This window comes from Carassius carassius, chromosome 21 (genome assembly GCF_963082965.1).
Source record: "Carassius carassius chromosome 21, fCarCar2.1, whole genome shotgun sequence".
Lineage (NCBI taxonomy): Eukaryota > Metazoa > Chordata > Actinopteri > Cypriniformes > Cyprinidae > Carassius > Carassius carassius.
Window position 1 is genome coordinate 8,170,925 of NC_081775.1, and position 13,984 is coordinate 8,184,908.

Here is a 13,984-nt window from a genome sequence, read left to right on the forward strand (position 1 = left end):
TGTAGTAAAAAAACTGTAAACATTAACACATATTACCTTAGGTCTTAGTGTTGAAAGTACACACATTGTGAGTTGCAATGGAGCAGACTGTTCACGTGCCAGTGCTTGGTGCCTTGGAAGAACTGACTGTCCAGCATCTGAAAACTTGTAATGAGGAGAAAGCACCAATGAAACCTTTGGCCACACCCTGATAAAGAAAGAACTGTAACGTTTTTAAAATCCTTTTAAATCATTTAAAATGTAATTTCAGTTTAATAATTTTGTGTTGAAACAATTTTTTTTGCCACACACAAAATATAACGGTCCTGCCTGTTGTTGATAAATACTAGTAGTAACATTTTACAAATTGATTGATCAATTGTCAAGTCAAGTCAAGTCACCTTTATTTATATAGCGCTTTAAACAAAATACATTGCGTCAAAGCAACTGAACAACATTCATTAGGAAAACAGTGTGTCAATAATGCAAAATGATAGTTAAAGGCAGTTCATCATTGAATTCAGTGATGTCATCTCTGTTCAGTTAAAAAGTGTCTGTGCATTTATTTGCAATCAAGTCAATGATATCGCTGTAGATGAAGTGACCCCAACTCAGCAAGCCAGAGGCGACAGCGGCAGGGAACCGAAACTCCATCGGTGACAGAATGGAGAAAAAAACCTTGGGAGAAACCAGGCTCAGTTGGGGGGCCAGTTCTCCTCAGACCAGACGAAACCAGTAGTTCAATTCCAGGCTGCAGCAAAGTCAGATTGTGCAGAAGAATCATCTGTTTCCTGTGGTCTTGTCCTGGTGGTCCTCTGAGACAAGGTCTTTACAGGGGATCTGTATCTGGGGCTCTAGTTGTCCTGGTCGCCGCTGTCTTTCAGGGCAGTAGAGGTCCTTTCTAGGTGCTGATCCACCATCTGGTCTGGATACGTACTGGATCCGGGTGACTGCAGTGACCCTCTGATCTGGATACAGACTGGATCTGGTGGCTATGGTGACCTCGGAATAAGAGAGAAACAGACAAATATTAGCGTAGATGCCATTCTTCTAATGATGTAGCAAGTACATAGGGTGTTATGTGAAGTGTTCCCGGTTCCGGTTTACCTAATTAATGCAGCCTAAAAATCCTTTAACGGATTTGGATATTAAAAGCATATTAGTATGTTATGTGTAAGCCAGGTTAAAGAGATGGGTCTTTAATCTAGATTTAAACTGCAAGAGTGTGTCTGCCTCCCGAACAATGTTAGGTAGGTTATTCCAGAGTTTAGGCGCCAAATAGGAAAAGGATCTGCCGCCCACAGTTGATTTTGATATTCTAGGTATTATCAAATTGCCTGAGTTTTGAGAACGTAGCGGACGTAGAGGATTATAATGTAAAAGGAGCTCATTCAAATACTGAGGTGCTAAATCATTCAGGGCTTTATAAGTAATAAGCAATATTTTAAAATCTATACGATGTTTGATAGGGAGCCAGTGCAGTGTTGACAGGACCGGGCTAATATGGTCATACTTCCTGGTTCTAGTAAGAACTCTTGCTGTTGCATTTTGGACTAGCTATAGTTTGTTTACTAAGCATGCAGAACGACCACCCAATAAAGCGTTACAATTATGTAACCTTGAGGTCATAAATGCATGGATTAACATTTCTGCATTTGACATTGAGAGCATTTTTCAGAATTTAGCAGTAAGAAATTACTCGTCATCCAGTTTTTTATATCGACTATGCATTCCATTAATTTTTCAAATTGGTGTGTTTCACCGGGCCGTGAAGAAATATAGATCTGAGTATCATCAGCATAACAGTGAAAGCTATCACCATGTTTCCTGATGATATCTCCCAAGGGTAACATATAAAGCGTGAAGAGTAGCGGCCCTAGTACTAAGCCCTTGAGGTACTCCATACTGCACTTGTGATCGATATGATACAGCTTCATTCACTGCTATGAACTGATGGCGGTCATATAAGTACGATTTAAACCATGCTAATGAACTTCCATTAATGCCAACAAAGTGTTCAAGTCTATGCAAAAGAATGTTGTGGTCAATTGTGTCAAACGCAGCACTAAGATCCAATAAAACTAATAGAGAAATACACCCACGATCAGATGATAAGAGCAGATCATTTGTAACTCTAAGGAGAGCAGTCTCAGTACTATGAAACGGTCTAAATCCTGACTGGAAATCCTCACATATACCATTTTTCTCTAAGAAGGAATATAATTGTGAGGATACCACCTTTTTTAGTATCTTGGACAGAAAAGGGAGATTCGAGATTGGTCTATAATTAACTAGTTCTTTGGGGTCAAGTTGTGTTTTTTTGATGAGAGGCTTAATAACAGCCAGTTTGAAGGTTTTGGGGACATATCCTAATGACAATGAGGAATTAATAATAGTCAGAAGAGGATCTATGACTTCAGGAAGCACCTCTTTTAGTAGCTTAGATGGTATAGGGTCTAACATACATGTTGTTGGTTTAGCTGATTTAACAAGTTTATACAATTCTTCCTCTCCTATAGTAGAGAATGAGTGGAACTGTTCCTCAGGGGGTCTATAGTGCACTGTCTGATGCAATACTGTAGCTGACGGCTGAATGGTTGCAATTTTATCTCTAATAGTATCGATTTTAGAAGTAAAGTAGTTCATAAAGTCATTCATGCTGTGGTGTTGGGAAATGTCAACACTTGTTGAGGCTTTATTTTTCGTTAATTTAGCCACTGTATTGAATAAAAACCTGGGGTTATCTTTGTTTTCTTCTAAAAGAGAAGAAAAGTAATCGGATCTAGCAGTTTTTAATGCTTTTCTGTAGGATAGGTAACTTTCCCGCCAAGCAATACGAAATACCTCTAGTTTTGTTTTCCTCCAGCTGTTCTCCATTTTTCGGGCTGCTCTCTTTAGGGTGCGAGTATGCTCATATTGTCCCATGTTTACTAAGCCATGGTTTCTTTACCATTGCAGGGACTTGTGTGCATGAGTTATTCACTAAGGAACTGACTGAGATGTACCCTGCTTTGATAATGGCCTTGTGAAAGGATTTAGTTGTTCATTTTGGTTCAAAACAATAAACTTCCCTTCTGAAGTTCCATTCATGAGGTTAAAACCACCAACTGGAACCCGACCCATTTGATAAATAAATTGAGATTTAACCGTGGCTGGTTGTTAGTCACATTTAATGATGGCGACACACATCTAATTTGGCAACACTTTTTGCGTTCTCAGGGCTTTTTTATGCTCTCTGTGCCAAAGACTCAGGAAAGAAGTGACAAAGAATTGGGAAAGAAGTCATTTCTGTATTCTGCACCCTCGGCATGGAATACGTTGCAAAAGGACTTGAAACTAACTGATTTAGTCTCGCTAAACGCATTTAAATCTAAAATGAAAGACGTAGAGGCAGATGCCTTAATATGTTAATGTTTTTTAGATTGTAAAATGATTACAAATTATTTGAAGTGTTAGTTTTAGTTTTCTTTGTTATTTGTTTGTACCTATGTTTTTGTATTACGTTTTATCCCTTACGAAAAATAACCATGGTTTTATTATAGTAAAACTGTAGTAAACCATGGTTTTTTGGCGTATTGACTACCATTTGTATAACCACAGATTTACTACACATACCATGGTTAAACCATGGTTAATATAGCAAAACCATGGTTAATTTGTGGTTACCATGGTTTAACTATAGGAACCATGGTTTTTTGGTTTTATTTGTAGTAAAACCATGGTTAATTTTCGTAAGGGATATGCTGCTGCCGGTCTTGGCCAGGTCACCCTTGCAAAAGAGGTTTTTAATCTCAATGGGATTCTCAATGGGGGTTAAATAAAGGTTAAATTTAAAAAAAAACTTCTGTTGTCTTTTGCAAATGTTTGCACACGCAACACGCCCATGTTAATATCAAATACGCGCATTAGCCTACTGTGACTTACATTACATGTTTTGCTGTATTAAGCATCAACGGCTTATAAAATAGAAAGACTGCGCAATCTCTTCATGTCATCTTTTCACTTCACAGAAACACAAAAATATCATACAACATACAAAAAATTTATTTTACAGTCATGGCCAAAATGTTTGGCAGTGACATAAATGTTGTGTTTTGCAAAGTTTGCTGCTTAAAGCCTGTTTCACAATGTGCGATTTTTGACAAAGTTTGGTCATCTGAGACAAAATTTTAAAATCCTAAAAAATTCCTAATCCTAGGCTAAAATCTGTAGTCTTTGATCGCTGGTTTGACATGTTCACCAACAGTCGATTAATGGTTGTTGAGATCTAATTTTTCTGCCAGTGTCAGAAGATTAGGCGCACAGTCCTGCAGTGTGACTTCTCCTACTATGAACATCAAACTGTCTTCGTTTTTCAAGACAAGCCATGATCAGAATTAATGCTAGAGATTTCTTCTAAGCACATTAACTCCAACTAACAGATGCGAAGCACTCTTAGCTACACAGCCATTGGCTAGAACTGTCTTGCTTATGTGTGGGGGTGATTGACTCCGTTCAGGGCTTATCTTTACTGCTCTCACGGTGGGATTTTATACAGTTCCCATATACGTCTTAGCTGACGTAATGTTGAGTTACCGCCTCGAGAAGGGAACGTCTCAGGTTACTATCGTAACCTCGGTTCCCTGAGAGGCGGGAACGAGACATTACGTTAGCCGCCGTGGTCGCTGTTTGATCAGCTGTGCTAGCATTCAGTCGTGCTTCTGACGTCATTTTCGCGGCCATTAATTTATACTGCCCGCGAACCTGTCAGTATTTGCATGCTTCGCGTCAATTGGCCAGCTGTCCCCAGCTGGCGTTAGCCAATAAGATTTCAGCGAAAGTGGAGAAGGGAGGAGTTCCCATATACGTCTTAGCTTACGTAATGTCTCGTTCCTGCCTCACAGGGAACCGAGGTTACGAAAGTAACCGGAGACGTTTTGCCATGTGTTCATTGTTTATCTATATTATTTGCTATCATGTGTAGGAACTGACATTTTAGCATAGGGGTTGAGTGGATCGTAGTTGATCCATGATCTGTATGGACTAATGGCCCCGCGGTTCAGCAGGCATGCGATCCGTGGTTTAACTGCAAAATTTAACAATAATAGAGTGAACGTGAACATTTAGCATTTGTAAGTTGTTCACAATCGATTTTAAAAAATTCCAGCACAAAAGAGATGAGAGCAAACAAAGATTAATCTATATTTAATTTATACAGTGGACACACTCAGAAGAATTGGGCAAAGAGTGGAACCAGACACTAGGCATCATTAATCAATCTAACATAGAAAAGAGCACAGATCTGTTTGCACAAATCAACTTATGACAGAATTCACATGTGATTCATGAAACATTCGTACGCTGCAAATCTCATCGTACGAATGCTTGTATGTTGATTAATGTGGCAGCTGAAAATAATCATCATTTGAATATAACGCCCCTAAAAACACCCTGGTTGCTTGCACCTAGAGTTTACGACACGGAGAAACGAAACCCAGACAAAAATAGGAAATAATCTTCTAGGAGAAACTGATCTTACTCCAAAAAAACATGTTAGGCTACATTAATTTATATCTATGGGACATTCTACCAGAAACGTACATTTGCTGTCCTGGCACTACTATTGTTTTATAAAACTGGTGTAATCCACATATTTCCCAAAACTGTCATACAGTGAATTAATTTAGAGAGTTTTACAACAGATTATGTTATGTATTTGATTAAATTGTTTTTTATTTTTGTTTAAAAAACCCTTTTTAAAATTAAGAACCCCTAAAATGTACTGTCCCAGGTCAAATCTCAATTCTATACATCATATAAATAATAATTATACATTTGAAATTCATAGAAAAAACAATACCATAGCACATTTAAGATGTTATAATTTGTATTATTCGATTAAAATCTTCAGTAAAATGAATTAATAATAAATAAATCGATTTTTTAAAAGTGTCCCCGGGTTTCTGTCATGCCCTGTCACACTTGCATAAAAGATTCCAAGAAAAGTGTGTGATATCTCTTTAAGGTCCCAAATCACAGGAAGTGACCTCATTTGCCTCTCATCACACACTGACACCAACCAGAGGTAAGTTCTGTCCTTGAATTTTGTAATTTTAAGCCTTTCTGCATGTTTTTACCTGAGGTCGAGCTACTACGTCAGTTCCTGTCACGCAATAATGTCCCAGAAAATGTATGTCAATAGGTTTAGATTTGGAACAAATTAAATCTTTTGTGTAAATACTCTCTGAAATGTTGTCAGTTTTTATGCTAACATGCTAAATTGCTGAGTCATAGCTATTAAAATGGCTGACGGTCAGGCCCTGTCACGTCAGGCCCTGTCACATTTCACTGTGACAGGGCCTGACATTCTGTGACGGGGCCTGATACATTGCTTGTTTGTAGTGAATACCACAGGTAATCTTCTTGTTTCATTGCAGATGAATATGTTGACTACTGCTAACATTTGTTTATTTATTTATTTATTTATTTATTTTGAATAAACGCCTAATTTCAATTCAAATTCAATTTAATTTTGATGCTGCAAACGCTCATAAATGATACATACAAATCTCTCTTTTGTCTGCGACAAAGATGAGCTGCATTTTAAGTTGTTTTGTTTATAAAAAAACGAACAAATGTTTATAACTGTATATTTGCATAATAATGAGTAATCAATGAAATTCAAACAGATTTCAATGGCACCAGTTAGTGCAGCGGAGAGGCAAAGACAGTGTCGGGCCCGTCGAAATGCTGATCCAGATAGGAAGGAGAGGCATCTTCAGAAAGAGAGGGACAGATGGAAACTGAAAAATAGCAGGAAGAAAAGTATTAAGGAAATGAGTGAGAGAGAACAAAGGCATAAGCGCAAGTCATGGCGGGAACAACAGAGACGATGCAGGCTGAACCAAAAGGCCACTGATTTGCAGCCACAAGGAGAGCCAGAACCAGGGACAGAGCCAAACTCAGGGCCATCATGGTTAGCAAGGACCAACTTTCTGATGACTCACACATAACATTATGAATAACTCACTATTGAAGTAATACAGCATTATACCCATTAAACGTACATTTAAGTTAGTAAGAAGGTGGTCAATTCAGAACGTCGGTTCATCCTTCGGTTCTTCCCCTTCAGTCACACATTCACACTCTCTCACTGAAAACTCTGTCCCTCTCATACACACTAATTATTAATTTATATTGAATTGTTTTCTAATGTAATCTATGTTTTTGGCAGGCAAAAGTTAGCTGGACAAAAACATTCCAAGAAGACGAGGAGAAAGCTTCATGTTGAACTAAAAGTACTGAAAAAGTTGCTTTGTGATGAGAGAAGAAAAAAGGAAAAATATAAAAAAAGGTTCGAGAGATTGCTCAAAAGATCAGGGTCCCCGAATACAAAGAGACAATACACTAGGAATGGAACCAAACAAGATCAACATGAACGTTTCCAAGAAGCATTGGTTGAAGACCTACAAAAACGCGTTGAAGAGGCACAAGGAACTGCAAACATGAGGGTTATCACAAGCCTTTTGTCAGGGTCAATTCTAAAAAAATACAAACTGAAAAAATATGCCCAAGAAACTTTAGGTTTTACTCGGCGTCGCTGGAAAACGATCGGGGGGGATCCATATGCCTTCTCAAGAAAGAAGTGTGTCCGCATGTCGGAGGATTTAAAAAACAATGTAAAAACATTCTACTTGAGAGATGATGTCAGCCGCATGACCACTGGTAAAAAGCAGACCGTCACAAAAGTGAAGATAAGAATGCAAAAGAGATTTCTCTTAGATACACTCAGGAACCTGCATATGAAGTACTTGTCGGATAATCCAGAGAGATTCTTCTATTATACAGCTCTTAAGTTACTGATTCAATAAGGAATCTGGGTAAAGATATATGATAACATATAGGATATATTAATGAATTTTACTTGTAGCATACACAGGTTTAAAGAGGCTGATAATAGGCCTATTAGAGAATTAAAACACTGTTCACTTTTTAAAATCGAGACTATCTTTTCCCATTGTTAATTGTGTTTGGTTAATTTTTATTAATAAAGACTTATCCACTATTTAAATACAGATTTTTAGTATATTACTACAAATTATAAACATTTAGTTTTTTTAGTTTTACAGAGAAAATCTGGTCATTTTAATGTAAATCGTAATGCTTGATGGAAAAAATGTCAGTCCTGTCACAACATTGTCAACCCTGTCACACCATGGTCAGTCCTGTCACAAAGTATATTTTAGTCCAAAAATGGCTATTTTGATTATAACAATTATTGAAATGGGTATATAGTGATAGTAAAGACTGGATTATATATTTACAATAATGCGTTGGTAACAAACTTTACCCAAAAAGCCCCTTATTCAACAACATTATGTGAACCTGATGGTCATTCTTTATCTAAGAGCCCACAAAACAAGCAAAATCAGCCTGATAGCTGTGTTTTTTTTAATGAATTATATGTTTCCTTCAATAAGGGACAGATCCTCATTAAAATGATGATATTTGTACAGAAGAGAGCATATTCTTTAACACACTTACAATATCAGCCATGTCTGTGACGGAGCCTGACATTTTAAAGAGTAACTGCATATTAAAATGCTTATTATTCAAAAATTATTATGTGCAGAGGTGGGATTTCAATAATTTACAATTATTCACTATCTCCTTTGTTAAAATCAGTGTTAAAGTTGAAGGTTAATACTACTTTTTGTTTGTTTCTTTTGGGATAGAAAATGTACGTTTCTGGTAGAATGTCCCCTATATACTGGTAAATATAAACATAATAGCCTATTTAATTGCCCTTATTTAACAAAAAATATTTTGAATTTAATGGTATTCAGGACAGAACAAGAATGAAAAATAAGTAATTATAAAATCATATATTAAACTATTAAATAAAACACAAATTAGGCTATACTGGCATTTACTGTACACAGCATTCAAGCAAAACTGAAACGTTTCCATTTTTGCCATATTTGTAACATTTGGTTGCTAAACTATTCATTATGTAGCCTAAACATGGCTTTATAATTCACTCGTGCTCTAATATCCATGTAAAATCCTTATTAATTCACATGGGCAAAAATGTTTGTTTGAGTGCTGCATGCTGATTTTACAGCAGACCTTTTATATAGGCGGAAATCCCCCGATTAAAAACTATGCTGTGTATTGTAAATAACAATGTTTTATACTTTAACTTTGAAAGTAGTAAAACAACGCAAACAGGGCAAAAATACATTTTATGTTTAGAAACATTTTGAGTCTCCTCCTCCCTTACCTTGCAGTGCTTTGGTCCAAATGCCTCCTTTCCTCTTCTACATCGCTAATAGTGTAGTTTGTATTTTGGAGAATATCCGCTGACAGAAGCAGCGTGTGCTCTTCTGTGTAAGCCTTGCTGCCCGGATGAACTGTTGTTGTTCAAATTAAAGTGTAAATTCACATTGAAAACACATCCTTGTCGTGCGGCAGACTCAGAATAGCGTACACAGTTAGCGTTTTTCTACACTTTTCTACAGTGATGTGGAGAGACACAGAGGAGACAAATTATTGAATAAAGTTGTTGTTTGTGTTTTCTTCGCATACAAAAACTATTCTCATCACTTCATAACATTATGGTTGAACCACTGATGGAAGATGGACTATTCTGACGATGTCTTTCATACTCTTCTGGACCTTGGCAGTGTAGCCTATTTTACTTGGCAATCAATGGGACAGTCAAAAGCCTCCCGGTTTCGTCCAAAATATATTAAATTGTGTTTCGAAGACGAATGACGCTTTTACGGGTTTGGAATGACATGGAGCTAAGTGATTAATGACACAATTTTCATTTTGGGGTGGAGTTATCCTTTAAGACAATCTGACATAGGGCTATTCCATATAATTTTATAACATACAATAAAGCAATATACACTATGATTCGTTAACACGTAGGCTACCTGGGAGCTTGCTGTTCTTCTAAAATGAATCCGTAAGCGGGAACAGATTGCGAAAGCGTGCGCACGGATTATGAATTTGTTGACGGATTCAAAAAGGTACGATTTACCAAATTTGAGCACATGGATTAGAAATTTGTGGGTATAGTTTATTAATCCGTGGGCACGATTTGTTAAACTGAGGGAACAGTCTATGAATTTGTGTATGGTTATGCTTACCACAGATTTATTTATTTAATTTATCCTCCTAGAGGTGACTCCCCGGGCTCCATAATATTCTAAATGTTGACAGGATTTGAAAATAACCATTTATTCCATGTTTTTTAAATATATTTGTGTAGACTTAATATAATATGTCTTCTCAACTACGCAGCAATAAAATGAGCTCAAATGAAATATTTTTGCCCTTCCAACATTTTGTTAATTGGATTTTTTTTTTTACAGTGTAATTATCTTAGGCATCATCTATATCTTAAAACTCTCAGCAAAGTCTCAAAATTAGTAACTAAGCACTAAGAAACACAAAAGATGAAACAGGATGGAGGTTTAAAATTTTAATATACATGAAAGTACATTCATGGTTTGAGGAAAAACATCAACATAAGTTCATTACAAACTTTGGTCCACTTTATATGTACATCATTACCAAATATCCAATGACATGATGAATAATGTACAAATGACTACACTGTTGAGGGTATTTCTGCTGATCCTTTACTAGATGGTCATCTTAATTCTTCACAAAACAAAGCATTTAAAGCAGCATTTTAATTTAATTTAATTGACTAGAAAATGGATATAGGCGATTTATAATTTGTGTTACTTCTTATGAAATGAGTCAAATGAGTTAAATAATTTAGTCTTTTGTTGATTCTGGTTAATGTAGAAACTATAAGACAATAAAGCAAGTTGAATATGTTAAATAGTTCTGAAATATATAAATAAATCATGACACCAATTTCTGTATGGCACATTGAATTGTCCCGAACAGCAAATTATAAAGTTTTACATACTGAATAACATAAAATCAACAGTACAATTGTGTATAGTTCATACAGTGGTTGGAGCTGCAATGTGTCCAGGAGATTTTCAGATACTTTAGTGATTTTATACTGTATATTTCAGCCTCATGAATGGAAATTTGCCATATGTGACTTTGTATTTATGGCAGGTCTGTTGTAAATGCTTTATTGCGAGCAGTCCAGATATCAGCTTTATGTTAAACAGCTGACTGACCTCAGGCACACTCCACTCATTGTGGCCAGCAAAATAAAAAGAAAATGAGAAAAAAGTATTGATCCACATAAAAACCTCAAAGCAATTTTCTAAAGGTGTATTGCTGGAATATAGCTTTTCCTCATTGCAGGCTGTCCGGTCAATAACTGACTCTCCAATATGTGAAAAATAGAGAGAGGAAAACTACTGATGCTTCTGAAAGACACCGTATCACACCATAAATATCTTTGTAAATGGTGTCTGACTGTTTAACTTTTCCAGGTGAATGACTATAATGTTTTTATGGCCACACATTAATGCCTTTCACTCTTGAATCAACCCTACTTTTGGGAAACTCAAGCTAGTATAGTTAAAACATAAATTTCCCCCTCAGTCAGGACCTAAAACCACCATGGACCATTTCAGCAAAACAAAATCAATTCAATCAATAAGAATAAACTTGCAGCTATACAGTATGTGTCAGAAGTGAACAGACATTATATAGTCAGTGTGCTATCAGTGCTATAGTTTGATGAGTGCTTTGCTTGATACATCAGAAGAGCAGTGTGTCTCTGAGGACTTAAAGGGTTAGTTTACCCAATAAATTACTCACCCTGAAGTCAGTTTAGGTGTATATGGCTTTCTTCTTTCATATGAACCAAGTTGGAGTTATTTGAAAAATTGTCTTTGATCTTTCAAGCTGTTTGATGCCACTCGGCCGGTGTTATACTGTATCAGTCTTTGAGAAGTTTAATAAAAAGCCAATCCATTACAAAAAAAAAAGGGTCTCACATGGGTCCATGGGAATAAAGGCCTTCTGTAGTAAATCGATGTGTTTTTGTAAGAAAAATATCCATATTTAAAATGTAATAATCACTTTAATATAGCATGCTCTCACTGTTGTAAATAAAGCAATTACGCATGTGGTCAGCTCTTTGTGCATGCACCATTCAGAAATGATGCATGCAAAATGCAGCGGAGCGATCAGAGCACAACAACGGTCACTAATTAGAAGTACAAAACATGGATTTGTAAAGAAGAATGTTGGAGGATTTCGATATAAGCCAAGAAGAGACTGTTTTTTCTTTGCTAAAGTAAGGAAACTTTGCTTTCTTTTACTGATGGTAACAAACGTTGGTTTTCATGAGACTCACCGGCGCATGCACAATGCTGACCTCATACGTCATTCCCCTGGAGCTGATTCTGTTTTACAACTGTGAGCACAAGCTAGATTTTAGTGATTATTACATTTTTAATATGGATATTTTTCTTACAAAAACACATCAATTTGCTACAGAAGGCATTTGTTCACCCTCCGGAGCCATGTGAGAAACTTTTTTTTTAATTGATTAGCTTTTTATTAAAATTCTCTTGGACTGATGCAGTACAACACATGCTGAGTTGCATCAAAAGCTTGAAAGATCAATGACAATTCTTAATATTACTCAGACTGCATTGGTATGAAAGAAGAAAGTCATATACACCTAGGATGACTTCAATGTCAGTAATTTATGGCCTAATTTTCATTTTTGGGTGAACTTTAACTGTAAAATAACTAAGCGGTATGTATCAAGCGATAATAATTAATTAATATCAAGCTATATATCATCAGTGAGAACTCAGGCCCTGTCTTAAATTATGCACTTACGTGGATCTGTGACTTCATAGCCTTCCTTTTATAAGTTTGTGCCAGAGGATGTTATGTTTGTCATGCATTTGTTGTCTTGCATGCAGAGGTTGTCAGTTGGGACAGGGCAATAGCAGCATGTGATGGTTGGCTGTACAGTGACACATAAACCTGTACATTGTTTTAACAATCCTGCCACAAGAAAAATATGTAAGGATGGAAAGATATGTATGTGTATAATGAGTATACCCTTGTTAAAAAGAAGTACTCTTTAGCATACACTTATGAGAGCATTGGAATAATATTTTAAAACATTATACTTAAGTGTGACCTGAATGTGTACTGAAGTTAATTGAATGGTCTTTGCAATTAAATGAAAATGTAAATAAAATACTTTTTATTACTTTTTATTATAAAATACTTTTTATAAGTATTAAAATACTTATACTTTTTATAATACATTTATATTAAATGCAATTATTGATGAAAGTACTTAAAAAATATATCCTTATATGTTATTTCATAATTGCGTCATTTATGTTAAACTAAAACATACTTTAATGTCATCCCTACTGAAACTTGTATGTAATATATTTATATTTAAATACTTGTAATGATGAACTTGCAATTTACAGTAGAACATTTACAATATACAAACTTATACAATATACAAACAATATACAAACTTAATATAAAAACTAATACATTTTAAATTATGGACAAGTACTTTTTGTGCTTTAAAATAAATGTTCTTATTTAAAGCATAGCAAAAGAAATAAAATTTTGTTTAAAATAAATTTTTAATAAAGTGTACTTAAGTGTGTTAAGAAATATAGTCATGAAAGTGAACTCCTTTTTTTAAATACACTTAAGTGACTTTATACTTCCTCAGTAATATATTATCTGCAAGAACAGTTTTTTGTATACTTTGAATATTTTAAGAACACTCCAAGCTCACAATCAATTAAATTAAGTACACTTCTTTTTCATAAGGGTATACTAAACTAAGTGGCAACATAATCTTGATTAAATAGCTCTACTAAATCAGTGACGTGAGAATACTAGAAATTTCAAATAAAGTTGATTGATCATTTCATACATGTTACTTGACATTTGACAGAGTGTGTCAAAGTGTTATTATTCTAATTACTGGTTGAAAAAATATTTACAAATGCTTCTTACAACATGTACATAGTTTAGTATAGATCCACAGTCCAGTGAAAGTGCAAATGAAGAACTGAATCTA